Raw genomic sequence first — 21264 nt, forward strand, 5'->3', positions numbered from 1 at the left:
GGAGGGGAGGGAGGGAGGAGGGAGTGGGCACCAGACTCTAGGCAGGGAGGGGGGGGGTAGTCTAGCTGGGAGGGGGGGAATGGCTCAAGCTGAAGGAGTTCTTCCTGTTGGCAGCTCCTCCACCCTGGGGCGCTGGCACCTACCTAAGAGGGACTAAGGGCTTGGGGGGCCTGCTTGCTCTCCCAGTGGGGAGGAGAGAAAAGGGGTCCGAGAGGTGAAGGGGACAGCAGCGCTGGGGGGAAAGGGTGTGGCGCGACAGTGGGGGAGTCCCGTGGAAAGGGCCCCTCCTTCTCTCCCTCACTCCTCCCCCTCCCCCTCCCCGCTGTGGGGAGCCGGGCACAAGAGCGGTCCCGGAGCTAGCAGCGGGCGGTACGCGGCGCTGGTGCGTGCGGCGGGCTGGCGGGCGGGCGCGTGTCATTCGCTGCGCCTCTGGCGGGGCTAAGGAGGTAGCTGTGGCTCCCGCTGCCCCCGCCGCCGCCGCCGCCGCCGCCGCCGCCACCGCTGCCCACAGCCGCCGAGTGAAGCTGAACCGCGCAGCGCCGGGAGGCGATCGAAGGGAAACCAGGTCACAGACGCGCAGGCACACACATACACTCGCTCCCACTCATGCACACCCCTGCACGCACCGATTGGGAGCAAGGACGCTGACTCTGGAGTAAGCGGCACCCCGGGACTTGGCTGGGCGGGGGGTGGTTAGCCCAGGCTGAGTGCAAGGAGCGGGGGGTGGGGGTCTGCCCGGGGGCTGGGAGAGGGGAGAGCAGAGGAAGACCCACTTATAAAAATAACTTGGTTCCTACGTTAATTAAAGTGCCCTAGTCAAGGGGCGAGCGTCGCTTCCTGGAGCTGCCTGGGGGCCTCCAGGTAAGTGGATCACAAACGTACGAACTACCCCGGGACGGTTGAGATCCGGCCGGAGAAAGGGGGGACAGCGAGGGGCTGCTGCCGAGGGAGGGGGGCAGACAGCCAGTCGCGGAGCCCGGAGAACTGGCCTGGGAGGGCATTAACTTTGCAGAAATCCTCACGGCTCGCGCTTTCTCCTGGAGACCTTTATTTAGACTCTTAAACTGCGGCCCCGGCGCCCGGCTTCCCTTGGCCAAGGGGTGGGTAAACAGCCCCCGACACCGCCCCCCTCTGCACGCCGAGCCGGGCCACCGGCGAGGGGTGGAAAGGGCAGCCGGGCAGCCGGGCAGCCCGAGCTGGCCCGGGGATGGGACAGGCGCCCCAACTCGTGCCCGCTCCGCTGGGGGGCCCGGGCAGAGGCAGCTCGGTGTCGGGGAGGGGCGCGGGCAGGCTGCCAGCCCACACCGGATTACCTGCTGCTTTCGCCGGCTCTGTGTGTAGTGCTCCTGATACGGAGGGCTGGGGGGGGGGGGGGGGGGGGGGGGGGGGGGGGCGCAGGCGGTCGAGGGTGTGGGGAAGAGAAAAGGGAGGGAGGAGAAGGAGGAGGAGCCGCAGACAGACTCCCCAGCGTGGTGCCAGAGGCAAGGGGGCGCCCGAACTCAGAATGAGCAGGGGCGCTGCCGCAGCGCAGAGACGCAAGGGTGGAGTGGAAGGGGGGCTTGCTTTGCTTAAGAAATGGGCCCCGGAGCGCCAAAGCTCCAGCCCAGTCGCTGACAGTCTTTTCTGGTGTGAAATGTAATTTGGCATCTTGGCAGGCTCGGTGCCGAGTGGAAGTTTCCATGATGAGTAACTTCTGTGACAGGGGATTGATTCGGCAGAGGTTTGGTGCCCGCGCGTCGGAAGCCCCCAGAGCTAGAGTCTCGCCGTCCACCCCCTTCCCCAGCTTGCCTCTTCTCTGCCAGGGTCTGTCCCTCCCTGGCGGGGAGGGGTGAGTTGGAATGGGAAAAGAGAGGAACTACTGTTTGCAGTCATTGCCAGGGACCTTCAACGACCCCGTGTCCCCCCCCCCCCCCCCCCCCCCCCCCCCCCCCGCCCCCCCCCCCCCCCCCCCCCCCCCCCCCCACCCCCCCCCCCCCCCCCCCACTACCCCTGGTCTCTTTAAAGAATATGTGGAGGGAGAATGAATTTTTCGAGCTTCTGCTTGGACGGCATCGTTTTCCCTTTTCGGCTCTACAGGGTTTTATTCTGCTACGGAGAGAGCTGAGTTTTGTTCTTGTGGGTATCGGCCCCTCCTGGCGATCTGTTCATAAGCTCCTAGAATTTCAGAGTTGGAAGGGGCCTTAAAGGTTATGTCTACCAACCCTCCGCTCCTCCCCCTTCCTCCCCCCCCCCCCCCCCCCCCGCCGCCATTCCCCCATTTTACAGACAAGCAAAGGGAAGCTCGGGGAAGTTGGGACTTGCCCGAGGTCTATTAGTAAATGACAAATCTTAAATTCAGACCGAAGTTGCCCAATTCCAAATCCAGAACTGCTTTCACTTGGCCACTGATTTTCACTTGACCACTGATGATGGGCCAGTGATTTCCTCTTGTAACTGGGTGCGCTTATCTTCAATTATAAAGCATTTTCATTCCCGTTTAATGGGAGAAAGGAGGATGGAGCAAGGATCATATTTAATAAAGGCTTTATATATCAATCTACCCCAAAAGCTATGGAATAGACTTTAAGAGAAAAAGTGGCATAAATGGAGAGAATGAGGGACTTCTTACCTGCTTAGCAAAATCCAAACACCAATCTTTCAGTATTTGTGATCATTCCCTCTCTATGGAATTCATTTTCATTCAGCAAAGAGGAGAAAATGTTTTCTTTGAGGAATTTTAGCGATCTTAATTGCTACTAAGGGAGATACAGTTCTAATAAGTCTTTGGAATTTAAAGATTCCAATATTCTTTCATTTTCTCTGTCCAGCAATTAGGCCTTGTATCTTAAAGGATTTGTAGCATAACATTATTACCTAATATATACCTAAGGAGAGTTGTTTTTTTCCTTGAATTAACCTTACCTTTCTTTTTGTTAGCTGTTTTAAATTACAGTTTTGTACTCTATGGGACAGTAATGGGATTACATCACTGTAGTCTAAAATTCTGATTTTTTTTTCACAAGTCAGACTGGCTGCCTTTTTCTTTGACTGACCATCTACACACACACACACACACACACACACACACACACCAAAAAAAGTAAAAGAAAACTGTTCTGAACCAATGAGGTTTTAAGAAATAGAAAGGAAGATCGTCTTGATTTTGAAACAAAAATATTAATATGTAGATTTGTTTAAATGAAATATGATGTCATTGATATGGATATATGTATATTTGTATACATATTTTTCTTTAGCGTAACAAATTCAGTTGGGTTTTTTAATGAATGGAGGCATCAGTAAATAAATGTAATACTATCAACAGAGAATACTGATTCTATTATGAGAATGCTAACTAGATATTACTTTAGGGATGTTTTCTAATGAATTTGAGAGAGCTCTGCCATGGAAATAGGACCATCTGCTAGTAGATACAACTGTGTTTGGTCTCTTTTCACAGTAAATATTACCAAAGATAACCTCAGGACTCTGAGGTGGAAATCCTCTGATGCCTCTGTGACTTTGGGCAAATTACTTGACCTTTCTGGGCCACCTATCCTTAAAATAATGGGGGATTAGAAGACTTAGGAGGGCCCTTCCAACTCTAGATTTATGCTCCTATAATCCTAAGAATTTTTTTTTAATGGAGCAATTCCTGTTGACCCTTTAATGGAATGTATGCACTGATATATAAATATTAATGTTCAAAGGGAAATGCTTGTTGTAAGATGCATGTCTACCATTCTGTCTTTTTAGCTGCTTCATAGCAAATGACTGGAAATAAAATATGATTGATGCCAAGATACTGCCAACCTTACTCTTAAAAAAAAAAACAACACCACCCTCTTGAATGACTATAAGGGCATAAAAATTGTAGCCTCTCTCTCCTTTCCAGGACTTGGGCATAATTTTAAGAGCTGGACTTACATGTAAGTGTAAAAAAAAAAATCACCTGGAGACCCATGAGAACGTTCAAGAGATCATAGTATCATAGATTTTGAGGTAAAAGGGATCTCAGCTTTATCAAGTTCAACTCCCCCAATTTAGAGATAAGGAAGTTAAGGTTGAGGTTCTGAATTGCCATAGGGTCAAATAGATAATAGGTGTCTGAGCCAGGATTTGAACTCAGGTCTTCCTGATTTTAAGGTTATGGATTTTGCTTACATTTTCCCTAAAGGTCTCAGGATTCTGCTGAAACGGTGAATTTCCAAAATGCTTGCCTAAGCATTCTGAGCAGGTGCCCCTAGGCATGCTAAGACATGGCTGGGGAGATAGGCTTTCTTTTTCTGATTTTTCTGAAAGCAGGCCAGACATTCCATGTAGTGACAAATCAGAGAGTTATTTCTCCTCCTGGAGGCATTTGCCTAGAGTACAGGGAAATCCTCAGAAAGAGACTTTGCCCTCTCTGGAGTGATTGACCTTCACCTTCTATGGACTTAATTCAATTCAACAAATATTTATTGACTCCCTACTAAGTACTGGGAGTCTCCATGCTGGGTGGCCATGGATTCAGTGAGCTCCCCAAGCTTTGAGTAATAGAGATATGCCTCTTAGCAGTTTTGGCTTTTGTGAGGGGTTCTAGCCACTGCTCTAGGCCAGAGCTGGAGCATAGAGGGAACTGGAATCTGCAAAACAATATAGGAGTGAAGAAATGACCTCTCTAACAATAGGTTTAGCAATAGCCTAGCAATCAGGTGTAGCAAGTCATTCACAAAAGCAGTCATCTGCACACTCTTTTCCCCTTAGAAGTTACATCATCATTGGAACACAAGTGGAGGAAATGTGGAAATTTCCCACCCTTAATGTGGCTACATATAGGAACTTTGGGGCCTGCATGATCTAAGAATTAGATTAAATAATAATAATGATATTCTTTCCAGGTCCAAACTGTCAACACTTCATGGTAAAGGGATAGAAGATACTTGTTTTTTCTCTTGAAATTAGTATTCAATGGCATTTTCATTCTTTAAATATTTTCTCCAAAGTACTTAAAGAATAGGACTTTGCACAGAGTGAGTGGTCATTACCTGAATTTCATCAACTGCTTGTAAGTAAAGGGAAAGAGATATGTAGGAGAAGATATGTGGCAGTGATTGTTTAGAAGGACATGGGAAGGGGAATCCTTTCATCTGGCTGGTTAAAATTATTTTTTTTCCTGGGACATGTTACTTGGCATTTCATGCCGGTGGTGTCTGAGTACACGTGAGTACCTGAGACTTTGAAATAGGCATTCCATCTTTGACTTCCTTACTTTGTTAAGTCCGGGAGCATCTAGTGGAATTTCCTCATTCCTGCTTGTTATCTTTGAATAGAGGAAATTTACTCCATCTTCCAAGTCATTAGAGCCAATAAAATTACTTTGCCTCTAAGAATATCATCTCTGGATGGTAGCACTATTGTTTGGGGTCTGTATACAAGTAGGAATCACTATTTATGTATAAGATGCACTTGATGTCTTAGTGGTGGTGGTAGTGGTGGTGGTAGTGGTAGTGGTGGTGGTGATCATGGCAACATTGGCAAAGTTGACTACATTTTATACTGATGAATTTCTAGTAGTGATGGTCATCTTTCAAGCCTCAGTGGCATTTGTACACCTTTCAGGAGAGTTCACAAACTTGTTTGGCAATGAGGATATTTAAGCAATCAGGAAAATCTTCCAAATCAGTGAGTCACTGACTATACATTTCCTTATCTTCCTTCTCACATATCTGGTGAGGTTGACACCTAAAAAGTCACCTGTGTTTAATGTTAATGCTACTGCTACTTGGTCATTAGTGTCCTTTGTCTTAGGGGGCTTCAGAATGATTCTAGGAATGCCTAGAATCTTTTCTTAAGAACTGAAATTTCCCAGGGATGTTGTCTCGGGGGCATTTTCAAACAGTAGATCAGAGGCAGAGGCAGAAATAAGGACTTCAATGACTCCCTTTAGTAGATACAAAAAATGGAGTTCGCCAGCTGGTTTTTGTGTTTTTATTTTGCTTGAATTTTTTCCACCTTATACAGCTTGGGAGGTCTCTGGTTAGAAGCATTGAGAGGAAGAGTATGTTTTTTCTTGGTGGAAAAAATTTGGCTTTAGAATTTAGAATGGGCCACATGCAGCACATTAGCCTCTTACCTTATTGTGATGATTTTGTTCAGATACAGGCTTACATCTTTTCCCTCCTTCCACCCTGGCCTTGGGATGTGGTTACATTGTCCTCCCATACCATTTTATGTCCCCAGTGCCTAGCATTGTGCTCTACAAATAATAGTTACTAGAGGGATCCTTTTTAGTGATGATGGTGATCACAATGGTACACACCATTGTGTATGTGTATGTATATATTATACATACATACATATATATACACATAGAAACACACACACACACACACACACACACACACACACACACACCTATGTGTATGTGTGTATCCATCTCCCAAGTTTACCTAGTAGTCCAATCCTTCCACCGTGGCATTCTACCAGCAAGAGTAGACACTAGCATTAATTTCGCAGTAGTGAAAGGGAGATTATTTGTCTTCCATTGGCATCCTTTCCCCAGACTATCATTCTAGTCAATAGTTAGAAATGCTACCCTAATACTGTAGTCCCAAGAAAGAAATCTTGGATTGATTTTCAGCCACTTTCAGCCAGGCTTTCTCACTTTGATTATTTCAATAAACTTCTTATTTTTAGTATTCCTTGTACCCCTTTCAGCTCCTCCATGAAGTCTTCCTTGCCTAATTAAAAGATAAGAGAATCAATCCAACAGGAAGAAACTCCTGCCACTTCTCCTACATTTCACAAATGTACTTACCCTTTTTTCTGTACGTAAAAGAAATACCTATTTAATGTGCATTTTCATTGTTGGTTCCAATAACTCAAGGTCACTTGGTTGAATGTTCTTCCATGGTAACAGTAGGCTCTAGGGATTTTTGATCATGCTGTGAGCTCCTAGAGAGCAGGGGCTGTTTTTGCCTTTCTTTGTATTACTAGCACTTAGCATGGTATCTGGTGCATAGTAGGTGTTTGAAAAATACTTGTTGGCTACTGATAGCTAGAGGTTATCATTCTCTAGCAGTTGCATCAATCTCTTTCTCTACTTTTGCTTCAGTTTGAATCAGAAACTTAGTTGTATTTTTTTTTTGGCCAATTCTGATATTAAAAACACTGATTCCCAAAAATGTTTTCAGATCATATGAAATTCATGTTAATTAACTTTTAGATTTAAAAAAATATGATCATAAAATCAACACTAGTTATGAAGATAACTGTGACCTTCATCGAGAAGATTGTTTGTCTGTCTGCCTATCTATCTATCTGTCTGTCTGTCTACCTCTCTATCTGCGTATATATGGGATGCCCTAAAAAATTGTCTCTCTGAAGAACTTTGAAATTGGTTATGAAATACAGGAGACACTGGTGCTGGAATGCCCAGCATGGTGTGTCCACATTAAAAAGATGCTGTGCTCCATGAGCAAAGCAGAATTGCAGTAGCTCAAAAGAAAGGTGCGATGTGTAAATTTAGAGACATCTCTGCTCCAAATGCTCACATGGATTATTTGTGCCCATTCTATGGTAGAGTTTTCCAAGCTTATATTGGTCTGATCAGCCAGAGTCAGACACATTGTACCTTGATCCTGACAGTGGTCTACTTTGAGCATGAAAGATGAAACCAACCACCTAAAAGCTGCAGTACAATCTTATTCTATTAAATCTCTAAATCTAACAGTAACTTTTGGGAGACACTATAGAGCATATATATTTGTGTATATCTATGTGTGTATGCAAATATACATATACATACAATACATACATATATTTATACATGGGATGGAGGAGTAGGGAGCAGAATTCATCCCTATGATTTCGCTGTATAGGGAATTCTGGGTATGGAAACTCCTTCCACTAGTGTAGATTGGCAACTACCCTGTAATTTATAGTTTTAGGAAATAAGGTAGAATGACTTACTAATGGTCACATGGCTAGCATGTGCCAAAGAGAGACTTTCTTGATGCCAACAGTAGGCTTATCTGCCCTATGCCACACTTGTCTCAGGAACATGTAACCAAGAAAAATTTTAGTTTTTTACTCTTTCTGATATTTTGTTATTACTGAAATGTCACCTTAAGTTCATTATCATTTTTGTCCCACTTAGAGGTTCCTTAAGGCTAGAATGAGGCACCTCTATTCCTGCAGTAGGGGTAACATATAAATAATAAGTCCAAACAAAATGATGTGGGTTGAATTTTTCTTTTAATAAAAAAAGAACCAAGTTATAGAAGTATACTGAATTCAATAAATCATGAAACAAAATGCAAAGTATTTTCCTATTTAAGAATGGAGGGGGAGTCTTACTCTGGGAGCATCTCTGTGTTTGATGTAGATGGTGAAGACAGCAACTTACTTAGCAGTCATAAGGGTTCAGTAATTTGAGATTTTTTCAAAAAATACACCAGCCCTTCAAAGGCTCCCTGTGATGTGTAAAATATGTGGGGGAGGGAGGGAACTTGAAGCTAGGTTAATAGATTCTCATCCATCTGGAGAAAGCAATCTTACTCAGGAATCAGGTCCAATTGGATTAAATCAGGAGAGAGGATTGAAAGGGCAGGATTTGTATGACATGGATCTTGACGTGTGTTTGTTTACCAAGAGGTCAACAACCTGTGTTCAGATTTTTCTCAGTTAGAGCTTCTCATCCAGCTGACCTTATAATGAGCAAGCTTATTTTCTTTTTCATTAGACTTCACCATCTCTTCAGGGATGGAACTGGATACTTCCTAAGCAGGGCAGTATATTGACTGACTTGTTTGGTGCACTTCCATGACTGTTTTAACTTTATCTTGGCATAGATGGTGGTATGGTTTACTCAAAGTCAATGCTTTTGAAAACAAAGGGTCTGGAAGATTCTCAGAAATTGGAAATGCTTTAAGCCAAGACTGGACAATTGATCATCATCTGAGGACCAGCCAAGTGAAATTCACAAAGGTTTGTGAACAGAAGAGTCCACCACCAGGTGTTGAATTTTTATTGGCCACAGTAATTCAAGAAGGGCCAGCTGCTAAAGTGTAGAGAGATTTTGACTGGCTCAGTAAAGAGGTAGGAATGATCCATAAAACCAAATCCTTAGAGTATTGTTTCTGATAATTTGAAGAAAGAAGTTCCAAGTTTTAGAGCTTTCTATCTATATATCCAAACATTTTCTCTGTGGAGACACAAAATCAAAACAAAGCAAAACCAACCAGGGATCCAAGGAGTTAAGAATTGTGCTTTATTAGATGGGAGATAGCAGTGGTATGGTGGGGAAGCTAGGTGGCACAGTGGATACAGTTCTGGGCCTGGAGTCCAAAAGACTTCTTCCTGAGTTCAAACCTGAACTCAGATACTTACTAGCTGGGTGACTCTGCTAGTCACCCCATTTGCCTCAGTTTCCTCATCTGTAAAATGAGCTGAACAAGGAAATGGCAAACTACTCCCCTATCTTAGTCAAGAAAACCCCAAATAAGGTCATAAAGAGTTGGACACAAATGAAAAACAACTGAGCTGGTGATATGGGGGAAGGGTGCTGGGATGGTAGTCACAAACTTTGGTAACAAAACCACTAACTAGCAGTCAACTCATTTCACCGCTGGTGAGTGTTAGCTTTTCATCTTTGAAATGAGAGGATTGAAATAGATAATGTTTGAAATCCCTGCCAGGTCTAATATTCTGTGATTTGTGTGAATATTTTAAAGGAAAAATAGTTGTGGTCTTTAGGGACTTCACATTTACATTAAAAATGGATTTCTCTAATTCTGATTAATCGACCCACTAGTATTAATTAAGTTCCAAGTGTGTGTCAGGCATGCTGGGAAACAAAGGCAGAAATGAGATAGTCTGTACCCTCATTCTATCAGTGAATACATTCTATGAGAAATAAGTGCTTTAAACATGATTCAGATTTTAAAAGTCCCATGACCCATCTGGGACGGAATGCTTTTCCAGTACTTTCAATGTCATTGTATAGAAATAAGTGCATACCAGAAACACTGATGGAAAACTAGTATGATTATTGTCTAGCTACAAAAGAATAACTTTCATGAGGCTAGAAGATGGAAAAATGAACTTCCCTTATCTATTCTTGTAAACATCTTTGCAACATCTCAGTTAATCTTTCTTAAGATCAGATAGCCAACTCTAAATTACTCATTTTCTTTTCAACTTCCTAAGTATCATTTATTTCCTGTTGGGCACTTTGCTAAGAATACAAAGACAAACATGAAATAGATTTGCAGTTTCATGTGCATTCATTTTTTTCCATTATACTGTGTTATGAAAATGCTTGTTTTATCCCATAAATTACAAACAAAATAAAATTAAGAAAGAAAGCACCCTCTGAGAAGATCCAATATTATACTGGGGAAGCAGAGGGGGATGGGAAAGGAGTAGATGAGCACCAATAAACTATGAAAAAAATAGTTATATTGAGACGTAGACAACACTCATAACTTGGGGACCTGGAAAAGCCTTGTGGAGGAGCAGGTATTTGAGCTGAACTTAAAAGAGGTGATAACAAATGTTGCAAAAATCATTATAATCATCACTGACCATTTCAATGGTCATGCAACAGGGCCATCTGTGGTAAGGTGTGAAGGAGAAAATTGCACTGCATTTGGTAACATTTCGGGCAGGAAAATGAAAACCCCATTCTTCTGTTGACCCCAGGACGTTGCAGTGGAGGTGAGATAGGATGCCCAGGAGAGTGGGAAAAGTAGCCAGGGAAGATAGAAGGGAAGCTATTCAAGGGAAAGCTCAAGGTGATAACCCATGTTTGCCAAAGATGCTGACAAGGCACAGAAATTGTCCAATCTGTTCATGTTTTTAATTCATCTCCTTTCATCTGTACTCATCTTCCTCTTTGAACCTGTCCTCCTTTCTGACCATGCAGTTTCTCTCATCATCCCATCATCATCCCATCTGATCAAACTCAAAATCTCAGAGTTTCTCCATTCTTTTTGCTTCCTCACTGATCCAGTCAGTGGGTAGTTCTTATGGATTCTCCCTCAGTGATCTTTCTTGCATCAGTTCATCCATCCATCCATCCATCCATCCATCCATCCATCTGTCCATCCATCCATCTGTCCATCCATCCATCCATCCATCCATCCATCCATCCATCCATCTATCCATCCATCCATCCCTTCCACTCCCCTCACTTCTGTCACTCTAGTTTAGGCTTTTGTCACCTCTGCCACTTGGTCTCCCTCCCTCTAGTCTCCCCTCTGTTCTAATCCATCCACACAATTTCCGTGGCAATCTTTCTAATGCAAAGGCCTGATTATGTTACTTTTTTGGCTGCAGGAACTTTGAATGGTTCCATATTGCCTATAAAATAAAATTTGTTTTTCAGTCACTTTAATCGTATTTGACTCTGTGACACCATTTGGCGTTTTCTTGGCAAAGATAGTAGAGTGGTTTGCCATTTCCTTTTCCACCATTTCCTTTTCCAGATCATTTTACAGATAAAGAAACTGAGGCAAACAGGGTTAAGTGACTTGCCTAATGTCTATACTTAGCTAGTGTCTCAGGTTGGTTTTGAGATCTTCCTGACTCCAGGACTGGCCCTCTCTCAAAGTATCACCTCACTACCTTGTAAAATAAAACACTTCTGGCATTTAAGGCTCTCGATAGTTTAGCTCCAACCTCCCTCATCAGTTTTTTTCTTCACACTTTTCCTCTTAATATACTCTTTGTTTCAGACAAACTGTAACTGGTCCCCAACTTTCTTATATACTCATAGGTCAGTTTCCTGTGACTTGAATATGCCTCTATCATGTGTGCTACTTTGTAGAATACTAATTCGTATCCTTGGCATATCTCTAATATTAGGCTTTACGTTATTAAAGAGCAGGCATCTTCCCTTTTAATCAACACATCCCCAACAAAAAGCATAGTGCCTTGTATGCAGCAGGAGTTGAAGAAATTTGATTGTCATTGTCTGCCTGCTTATATTAATAGAAGCATTCAGGTCAGTGACTAGTGAAATGTCCCAAAGGCAGAAAACCAAATCTTCAAGACTTCAAGCATTTATTAAGTGCCTACTGTGTTTAAGATACCATGCTAGGTGCCTGGGACACAAAAACAAAAAATGAAAACTAATTTCTTCCTTCAAGCAGCTTCTATTATAGTGAACCCTGAGGTGTTTCAGAGTCTAGATACAGGACGCACTAGGGAAGTAATTGGTGAGAATGTAGTCCTATGAACCTGTGCATGCCCCAGATTCAGTCTGGGAGCTACATATCTGAAATTCATCTGATGAGCTCTGTTCTCCAACCTAAGAAAACATTTTCCTCCAACTCATATTGGGTAAAATTCCATTGACTTCTTTGAGAGATTCATATTGAGTAATGTTCTAATGAATTAGGTGACTTCCAACAGTGAGGATGCCATCTTGGTTGAACTAGAATGAGTCTAAACCAAACTCAGAAGGCATGCCCTTTATTTGTGGTTCAGCTTTCGGCAAAATTATTTAATTTTTCCTCATCTGTATGTTTTAAGAATGAAAGGAAGTAATAGCTGTGAGGGCATTTTAAAAACAATAAAGTATGAACAAATATAATAAAACGATGATTGTTAATTGTGAAACATTGAAAAGAGCCAGGAGAAAGCCTCTACAGTGTCCGGTGGATCCTGGAAGATTATAAACAAACCTTGATTTATGGTGGGTGTCAAGAGCACTAACCCCTGAACTTCTTACAAATGATCTTGATGCCTCCTCCCACCATCCTCCCTGATGTCATGGTCCTCTTGGAGAACAGGAGGACAAACAATCCTACTCCAACTCTGATTTGGGAAATGTGTTTCTCCCTGCCTCTCAAGAACCTTCCCTTTATTCAAACAGCTCCCCAAATTCTTCCGAGTAACTGAAAGGGACAGAGCAAATTATCCCTTGTAGCATCTGACCATGCTATCTTCTCCATTATTCTGCACTTACCTGTCCCTTCTGTGCTGTTCTGTGCCTATCCACTGCTCGCTATTCTGTATTCATGCTCCAAAAGGCATATGGTAAGTGTCTGCTATACGGAACATATTCCAGGTACGATAGATGCTGAGAAGAAAGACGTCAGTCCCCAAGGAGCTTATAATCTACTGGTGGGGGGAGGGGTATGACAGCACAACCACAGATATGGAAATGTACAAGCTAAACAAAGTAGTCCAAAGTAGTCCTCAAAGTTGTATTTGAGTCTTGAAGGAGTCTAGATCTTCTTCCAGGCATCCAACTGCTCGCATAATGTTTTCAAAGTCCAGCTTTTCTGTCATGGATCATAAACACTAGTCGGGCAGGAACGGGGCTAGTATTGCCTAGAACAGTATGAAATCAAGCTGAGTAATGACTTTTTGAGGATGATGTTAGGGATCACAGACAAGTCATTTTTTTTTCTTGTGATTATGATGAATTTACTTTTTAAATTAAGAACCCAGTGTCCTCAGATGAACTGGAATGTGAATTCACAAGCGCCTGCTGTCCTGCATTAGAAATAAGGGGCTAGGTTGTCCTGTAGAGAAGGCCCTGCTGTACTTCCCTTTGGAAAGAAAAAAAAAGACTGTCCATACATAAGCACAGATAGAAGATCAGTCTGTTTCCTCAGCCAAAACTGGCAAGGAATCAAGGCAAAAGTTGAATATTTTCTCCAAGGATCAAACACACAGTAAAAAATCTGGGATTCAAGAGCAGTGGTTTTTAATGACTTTCAAAGCATAGTTGGCTGTTAACAGGTCCCTACTGTATCTTCTTCATCAGTAAGGGGAATCAGAAGGAATTCCTTAGCTGCAGGCTCACTTTTCTCTTCAGCAGACTGTACCCCTTAAGCCTATTCTAGAAGTTTAAATGCTGTCCACTTTTGAGCCATTTGTCTAATTTTCCTTATCCCATGGGCAAGGCCGCTTACGTGAAGCTTTTCATGGTTCTATCTTTCTGGTTATATTTGATCAGGTTCCACTTAGGATTTCAATGACTTTAAAATGACTGGAATAGAGGTAAGCCATTGGATGGTTTATGCCCTGAGGAGCAGTCCAGAGGAGGTCAACCAGAATGGCAAAGAGCCTCAAGTTTTTGACCATAGGAGGACCTTCAATTGTCAGTTGAAGATGGCAACGCTTAGCCTAGAGTAGGGGAAACTCAGGGAGGACATGATCTTGGCATTCAAGAATCTGAATGATAGTCATCATCTGAGAGATGTCTTGTTTTGCTTAGACCCAAAGGACAAAACTGGGAGCAATAGACAAGAGGGAATTATAAAGAGAAAGATGTAAGTTTAATATTAGGGGAAAAACCAATAAGAACCATTCAAGAGAAGAATGAGCCATGTCAATGGATTTCCTCTCACCTGAAGTTTTCAAGAAAATATTGGATGACCATTGGTCAGAGACTTTCTAGAGGGCATTCTCAAATGTATTGTACTAGATAATTACAGAGGTTCTGTCTACCTCTGAGATTTTGTGGTCTTCAATATCTCTATTGGTTTTCTGTTATGTCTGTTGATGGTTTGAAATGTTTGCTTCACTCTTCTCTTTCTCCGCTTTACAAATTCCCATCAGCCATTTCTTCAATAAGAGTTTTCAATAATCATGATCAAGGTGGCCAGTTTCATCGTTGTCTTCCCACAGTCCTCTTGGAAGGATTCCTAGTACTAGTGGTGGTATTCATACAAAAGTATGTCCTGGAGTTCCTAACCACAGGATGCCTTAGAGGTTTCTCCCAGATGTAGAGTTTGCTCATATTCTTTAAGCACACAACATCAAACACAACTCTCTCTCTCTGTCTCTCTCTCTCTCTCTCTTTCTCTCTCTCTCTCATTAAAGGAGTACACTAATGTTGTTTAACATTTCATGGAATGGAAGTTCAAATACACTGATGGTTGACAGTGATAGAATAGTTCAGGAAATAATCATATTGATGGTATTTACATGTCACCTTAAAGTTTGCAAAGTGCATTGTATCTGTTATTTCACTTGACCCTTAAAACAACCCTATGAGGGAAATTCTGCAGTTATTATTATATCCATTTTATAGATGAGGACTCTAAGGTGACTTGTCCATTGTCATGGGATCACAGGTGTTAGAGATGGAATAGATCTCTACCTACAGTGTGGTATAGTGGATAGAGCAATGGGCTGGGAGTCAGGAAGACCTAAATTCAAATCCCCTCTAAGAGGTTTACTAGCTCTGTGACCCTAGACAAGTCACTTAGCTTCTCTGAATCTCAGTGTCCTCAGCTATAAAAAAAAAAAAAAAGCTCAATAATAACACTTCCTTCTTAAGGTTGTCATGAAGATCAAATGAGATATCTGTAATCTGTTTGGTAAACCTTAAAGTGCTTTGTATATGTTACTTTTTATTAGCTATTATTATTTTCTCATTCATTTCCCTCATTTGGCAGATGAGTGAACCTTAGAAAAAAGAGCTTAAGTGATTTGTTCAAGGTCCCACTTCAGTTTAGTTCTTTGCATTATACAATGCTTCCTTGCTTTAGGGATGGAGAGGAGTGTGTGTGTGTGTGTGTGTGTGTGTGTGTGTGTACACATATTTGATTTTCTCTTTCAATAAAAATGTGTGTTCCTGTGCTAGTTGGATAATTCTGTCCTTGGAAGAATTCAGCTAAAATCATATCACCTCCAAATAGGGAATAATAGTTGATATTTATGTAGCACTTAATGCTTTATAAGTTGTTTTCTAAGCATTATCTTATTGTGTCCTTACCTACTCTGTAAGGTAGACATTACAATTCCCATTTTGCAGATAAGGAACTGAGGTTAGACAAGTTAATTGGCTTATCCATGATCATAGAGCTGATAAGTATCAGAGACAGAGTTTGAAACCATACATCTCTTCATTTCAAATTCAGTGTATTTTTCATTTTTGTTGTTGCCATTCAGCCTCTTTTTAGTTGTGTCCAGCTCTTTGTGCCCCTACTTGGGGTTTTCTTGGCAAAGATATTGAAGAAGTTTGTCATTTCCTTCTCCAGCTCATTTTACAGATGAGGAAACTGAAGCAAACAGGGTTAAGTGACTTGCCCAAGTCACAAAGCTAGGAAATGTCTGAGGTCAGACTTGAACTTATGAGGATGAGTCTTCCTGACTCCAGACCCATGCACTATGGTACCACCTACATTATAATATGTTGCCTCCACTACTTCTTCAGGCATTCTACTTTGGGACCTATTCACTGTTAGGAAGATTCTTCCCTTCCATGAAACTAAAATCTTGCTTCCTACAAGTGTCATTTCCTTCTGTTCTTTGGGGCCAAGGAGAAGCCTAATTGCTTTGACTCAAAGGAAGAGACATGAGAAGACCAATCCACCCTTTGTGTAGCAGGGAGGGCCACAGGTGTCATACGTTGCACCATGTTTTTGGACTTTTTCAATATATGGATGGGTTGTGATTTTTTTCCTCTTTAAAAATACTATTTGTTATATAAGATGGTTGTCTGGGAGGACAAGGAGGCAGTAAGAAACAGAAGATTTCAATAAAAACAAAAAATTCTATTTGCTCTTCCATATGTTAGCCTTTCAGGTACTGGAAAAGAAATATCATGTCCCCCATGAAATCTTTTCTTCTCTAGACTAAAAATTTCCAGCGCTTTTAGCTCAGCCTCACTGCCATCCTCTGGGCATTCTAAAGTTTTTTAATAGTCTTAGAAAAACATGGCATCCCAAAGTGCAAAGTGAATACAGTATCCAGATATGGTATGACCAGGGTAGAGTACTCTGGGACTATCACCCCCATCTTCTGAATACTATGTTTCTCTTAATGTAGCTAAAAATCACTTTAGCTTTTTTATTACTGCCATGTTACATTCTCAACTCCTGTTCAGTTTTCGTCCCACTAAAACTCCCAAGTCTTTGTCACCTGAACTGTTGTGGAGCCATACATACTCCTTCTTCTACTTGTGCAGTTGATTTCTTGAATCAAAATGTAGGACTTTAGGCTTATTCATTAATAAATTTCATTTTTGTAGATTCAGTTCATCATTCTGGTCCGATTATATTCTTTTTTATTCTAACTGTTGGCCAGTGGACTACCTATCCTACTAGCTTTATATCATCAGAAAATTTCCTTAGCATCTATCTGTACTTTCCTTCAAGCTACTATTGAAAATGTGGTACACTACAGGGTCAGGATTTCCCTGGGGCATTCTACAAGTGATGACCCTCCAAATGGACAGTTCATGACTACTCTTTGGGTTAAGTTAGTCAACCAGTTTCAAATCCTTCTATCCATCCACTCTAAAGAAATATAGGCATATTTGGCCTAATATAATTCTCCTGATCTGGGGACCATCTTCAGTCATTCTGATCTATATCTTGCCACTGGACCCAGATGGCTCTGGAGGAGAAAGTGAGGCTGGTGATTTTGCACAGTCCTCCCTCACTCAAATCAGATTCATGTGCAAGTCATGGCATCACTTTCCTGATGTCATAGTCCTCTTCAAGAATGAAGGACAAGCAACCTGTGAGTAGTCTAAACTGCCCCACTGAGGAACCAACTGGGCAGTTCCAGTTGAGTGATGCAGCTCCCTCCTCTCTCCCTCTTCCCTTCCTTTCTTTTCCTTTCCCTTACTTTCCCCTTCCAAACAACAATCTCCTGATCCTCTGTATATGTCCAGTAACTGTTTTAAAAAAATGAAATTTCTGTGGTATTACTAGTCCTTTTTTTTTTTAACTTGACCAGTTATTTAATTGGTATAGACAACTCCAAGTGAGGAAACATGATCAACAGATACATATCGGTTTTCTCTGTGCAAATTTATCTTTCTATAGAGTTACCAGGGGCACTGAGGTTAAGTGACTTGCCTAGGGTCACACAGTCTGTGTATGTGTGTGTGTGTGTGTGTGTGTGTATGTGTGTGTGAGAGAGAGAGGATGGACATCAACCAAATGGCATAACTTGCTTTTGATGAAAGTCCTGCTTTTCAGTGATTGCTTCTTCCCTTCCTTACTATTTCTTTAATAATGGCTTAGCCTTTTTCCAGAAATAGAGAATAGATTCACTGTCTGCTCATTTACAGCCTCCACTCTCTAATCTTGAAAGTCAGGAGATTTTTCTTTTTTGTGTCCTCTCTCACTTCTCTGAGTGCAAAGCAACATGTTCAAACTAACTTCCCATTATTATAAATTTCAAAAGCATTCAAAAGTTTAATCAAATCAAATGTAAGAAATATAGGAAGAAATTGTTTTTCCTCTCTATTCAGATATTCAAATGGATCTGCGATTTCCTGAAATTGTAAGGACCTTTCAATAAGGAAGATTGTGTCCTTTCTGTGCCTGTCCATGCTCCTCAGCTCTTGTCTATCCCCTGAGTTTGCCATGAGATTCTAGCCACCATGCAGGAGGTCTTTCTCAGAAGAAAAAGACATCCTCAAGCAATTGCATGACAGGAAGAAAAGATGAACTGGTCATGTGTAGAGGGCAGTGGATGATACACAGAAGGTCAGAATGTTCTGCTTTTTCTATTTAGGCACTAGGATAAAGTTGTTGATGAGTCACTTCCAATTGTGTCCAGTTCTTCAGGACACCATTTGGGGCTTTCTTGTCAAAGATACTGGAGTGGTTTGCTATTTCCTTTTCCAGCTCCTTTTACAGATGAGGAAACTGAGGTAAACAGGGTCAAGTGACTTGTCCAGGGTCACACAACTAGTAAATGTCTGAAATCAGATTTGAACTCAGGAAACTGAGTCTTCCTGACTGCAGGCTTGATGGTGCTCTATCTGCTGTGCCCCTACAACAAAATTGTTATGTTTTAATAGAATTGTTATGGTAAGAATAGCAACAATAATCATCTCCATGTGCAAAGCTGGCCTCTGATACTTATTCGCTGTGTAGTCATGGACTTAGCCTGTGTGATCACTTCATTTCTTAACCTCACTGGGGCAAGTCTTTTATTTAAACTTAGCGTTAGTTTCTTCAGCTGTTCAATCATAGCTGCCATGCTAATCTCGCAGTGTTGTCAAGAGGGGCTCAGTTGAGATAATATCTGCATTATGCTTTGCAAATGTTAAAGTACCATGTAAATGCCATTCATTATTATCTTAAAACTCAGCGTTCTATTTTTTTAAAATGATGGGTTTGATACTGCTGGACAACCTGTTAACCAGGATTTAGTACCTTGAGATCATTAACAATTCATGGTCTTTGAGCAGAGCCTCATCATTCAGACTTCTGGGCATTTTTCACTATTGACATCTGAGTTAACAGCAAAGAGCAGGGGGCGTCTCTGGACTTTAAAGCAGGTCATATTTCATATCTTTCAAGCCCCTTTTCTTCCCCTCATTCAAGCTCCGTTTCACACAGGAAGTTTATACCTATCAGATGGGTGAGATCAGGTCTCTGAAACCTGTCTAACAATGGGTTATTATCTAAGGCATCGGCTCTGCATTTGACACCTTTTAAAGCAAATAACTAACTTTAAAAAAATAGAAAACAGAACAGAAACAATCCCCATTGAAAACTCAACTTCTCAACTTAAAAGATGATCACCATAGAGCTGGGTGGGGGCAGGGGTGGGGCATGTATGAATCTGGAGGCAGAGTTGACCTACTTTAGAATTTTGCATTTACCATTCTGTTATCCTTTAATAAGACACCATTCTGTTATCCTTTAAAACAAAATACATGCCTTTCAGAGGGGGCGTGACAGATGCTAGACTCTTCTCCAAAGCTCTCTCTTCTCCCTCTTGCTTTCTTATTTTTTAAATTCTCTCCCCTCTCGTTCGTACACCTTAAAAGGCAGTATAAATGTGAATTGTTTGTAGAATTGTGTTAACTATTTCCCTAGCTTTTATTCTGCTTCATGTTCCAACAGGTTCTCTTCCTTTCTGTTGTTCCCTAAGCAGCAGAGCAAGGATTTGAATCCAGATCATTTGACTCCAAATCTAGTATTCTTTAATATATATTTTTGAAATGATATTTCATTAATGTACTTAATTTTTATATCATTTTCATTTCCCATTTGTTGTTGTTCAGTCTTTTTAGTCATGTCCAACTCTTTGTGACCCTGTTCTGGGTATCCTTCTCAAAGATAGTGGAATAGTTTGCTACTTCCTTCTCCAGTTCATTTTACAGATGAGGAAACTGAGGCAAACAAGGTTAAATGAGTTGTCCAGTGTCACATGGCTACTTAGTATCTGAGGCCATATTTGAACTCAGGGAGATGAGTCTTCCTGACTCCAGGTCTGCTGTGCCATCTATGTACTCCTTTCATTTCCCATTACACTCCCCTTTTCCAATAGAACCCTGACTTGTACCAAAGAAATGTAATTCAGCAAAACCACGGGACATTTTGACCCTGTCTGAATCCTGGTCCTTATTCAGCACTCTTAGGTCATTACCACTTCACTCTTCAGAGAGAAAGGGGCTTCCTCATCCCTCCTTTAGAGTCGAGGATGGTCATTACTTTGATCTAAATTCTAGTGTCTTTCAGCATTGTTTTCTTCGCTATTCAGATGGTCACCATGTGTATTGGTCTCTGGTTCTGCTTACTTCATTTTGCATCATTTGAAACAAATTTTCCCAGCTTTATCTGAAGATGTCACATTCATCATTCCTCATCCTCCAGTGCTCTTTCTAATGTGTAATTTATCAGTACCAGTATTTTTGTTTGTGTGTGTATATGTATGTATAGCAGCAAGCACCCTGACCCATCTAGGATGGCCTGCTAAGCATTCTTAGATCTGCTTTTCTAAAAGGAAAGCAACTTTTGAGGGGTCAGCAATCTTCTTTAATCACATATACCAACAGAGAAAATACAAGCAGAGAAATAAGGACCAACAGACAGGGCTTCTAATTGTCTGACCATAAGCAATACATACCTCACAGACCAACAGATAGATCCAACTATCTGACCATTACATACATACATAATTACCAGAAAGACAAGCACCAACATCTAGTTTTTCAAAGGTAGGGAGGCTCCTTAATGGTTGCCCAGAGTCTCATCTGGCACATGAACCTTCTTCCAAAGAATAAGCCCCAAAGCAAAACCTCACCTCAGAGTATATGTACACTATTCTGAACCTGAAGGCATCATGACCCTCATTACAAGTTAACAAAAGGTGTGGGCCTTCCTACAAAACAATCCTTCCCTAATCAAGCTTCCCTTAATGGGCTCCAGGTGAGACCTGTTAATGGGCAGGGAAGATCCTTAACTCTCTTTACAAGTGGGGTCTCCACCAAGGCTTTTCCTATCCATTTAGATCATAGGGTCCTTGACTTTTTGCTTGTCTCAAACCTCTTCATATGTACCACCTCAAAATTCTGGTAGTTGTTGT

At 41.7% G+C, this 21264-nt stretch overlaps 1 protein-coding gene across 3 annotated transcripts in view; it reads left to right on the top strand.

Annotated features, from left to right (window-relative positions):
• THRB (thyroid hormone receptor beta) overlaps positions 1–21264 on the top strand; it is a 438230-nt gene that overhangs the window by 25991 nt on the left and 390975 nt on the right. For 2 of the 3 annotated variants that reach the window (XM_072651176.1, XM_072651181.1), the window contains exon 1: positions 568–655. The exons of the other annotated variant lie outside the window; for it this stretch is intronic. The gene's annotated coding sequence lies outside the window, so the exon portion shown is untranslated. Of the gene's footprint in view, positions 1–567; positions 656–21264 lie in introns of those variants that run through there. 3 annotated transcript variants of the gene reach the window in all.

Source organism: Notamacropus eugenii, chromosome 3 (assembly GCF_028372415.1).
Source record: "Notamacropus eugenii isolate mMacEug1 chromosome 3, mMacEug1.pri_v2, whole genome shotgun sequence".
NCBI classification, from domain to species: Eukaryota; Metazoa; Chordata; class Mammalia; order Diprotodontia; family Macropodidae; genus Notamacropus; species Notamacropus eugenii.